This window comes from Panthera pardus, unplaced genomic scaffold, assembly GCF_024362965.1.
Source record: "Panthera pardus isolate Hobbes unplaced genomic scaffold, ASM2436296v1 HiC_scaffold_13, whole genome shotgun sequence".
In the NCBI taxonomy this organism is placed as follows: Eukaryota; Metazoa; Chordata; class Mammalia; order Carnivora; family Felidae; genus Panthera; species Panthera pardus.
In genome coordinates, this window is record NW_026526688.1 from 152,550,931 (window position 1) to 152,552,690 (window position 1,760).

The window sequence follows — 1,760 nt, forward strand, 5'->3', positions numbered from 1 at the left end:
AAAATGAGAACTATCCTTAATATATTTTAGTATGCATAATATCAAGTTGTTACATACATGAATTATGATATAAAGCAGATAGTTAGAATGTACTCATTTTGCATAACTACACCTTTATTTTTTTTTTAATTTTTTTTCTACATTTATTTATTTTTGAGAAACAGAGAGAGACAGCATGAGCAGGAGAGGGGCAGAGAGAGACGGAGACACAGAATCAGAATCAGAAGCAGGCTCCAGGCTCCAAGCTGTCAGCACAGAGCCCGACGTGGGGCTCGAACCCACGAACCGTGAGATCATGACCTGAGCCAAAGTCAGACGCTTAACCGACTGAGCCACCCAGGCGCCCCTAACTACACCTTTATACCCATTGAGCAACTATTCCTCATCCCCCCATCTCCCAGCTCGTAACAACCACCATTCTATTCTCTTTGTAAGTTTGACTATTTCAGATATCTCATGTAACTGGAATCATGTAGTATTTGTCCTCCTGTGACTGGCTTATTTCACTTAGTGTAATGTTCCCTAAGTTCATCTATGTCGTTGCAAATGATAGAACTTCTTTCTTGTTTAAGGCTAAATAATATTCCATGGTATGTATATACTACATTTTCTTTATCTTTTCATCTATGGCTGGACTTTTGGGTTGCTTCCAAATATAAATAACTTTATTGATTGATTATTTTCCAACCAAATTTCAATAGGGTAAGGAACATAAAATTAGTAAACATAAAGTATGTAGAATAAGTTAGAAAATTAACTACAGGAAACATTGAGCTAAAAGCTTTATTGCTACTTGTTAAGGCTCCTACACAGCAAGCACCGACTCACTATTAAACTAGACAAGCTATCAATCACACTTCCCTCACAATAACAGAAATTTCCTGAGTATTTGATCCAGTCTATATCATCAAGCCTCATCATCATTCCTTGATATTTCACAGAATTCTTTTTTCAGACAACTTCCCACACTTTCCTAAAGTTGGGGGTCACTGTAGTTATGTCTTATATGTATTAGCTGTCACTTGGAAAATAGTAGTACCTAAATAGAATATATTTTCCATTTGGGAAAAATCTAAAATTTCTGGAACATCCCTAACACAAAAGTTTGTTATTTCAATATTCATTAAGAATTCAATTCATAATCTATGTACATTCTGAAATACCCTTTTTCAAATAAAAAATGCAATTTTATCGATATGTATCTATCAAGCTGCCACTTTTTTTCCTGTTCCTTACTGATCTTTCTTCTCCTATTTATCTAGCAACAGTTTTCCTTTTTGATATTTTTCCAGTCATATTCAGCTGTGTCTTGAATTATTTCTTCTCAGACCCATCATAAAATGTCTTCACTACCATAGGAATGTGAAATTTCAATTAATGCTTTTCACCATTTTCTGTAGCACCCTGATGGGCATCCATGGCTTGTCCTGCCTATTTTCTTTTTTCTTTTTCTTCTTAGAATTACTTTGAGCTCAGTCATACCTAAAATAGTTACTCAAATACCCATCTGTTTTCGATATGTTTACTTAAAATTTTTAATATTTATTCATTTTTTGAGAGACAGAGAGAGACAGAGCATGAGTGGGGAAGGGGAAGAGAGAGGGGGAGACACAAAATCTGAAGCAGGCTCCAGGCTCTGAACTGACAGCAAGAACCTGAACTGGGGCTTGAACTCACGGACCATGAGATTATGACCTGAGCCGAAGTCCGACGCGTAAGTGGCTGAGCCACACAGGCACCCCAAGGGTAGTATCTTTCTC

The 1,760-nt window shown here is 36.6% G+C and overlaps 1 non-coding gene across 1 annotated transcript; it reads right to left on the reverse strand.

Annotated features, from left to right (window-relative positions):
* Positions 1-257: 257 nt before the first annotated feature.
* Positions 258-342, reverse strand: TRNAQ-UUG (transfer RNA glutamine (anticodon UUG)). The gene has a single exon. It is a non-coding gene; the product is annotated as a tRNA-Gln (tRNA).
* Between the last annotated feature and the right edge of the window lie 1,418 nt (positions 343-1,760).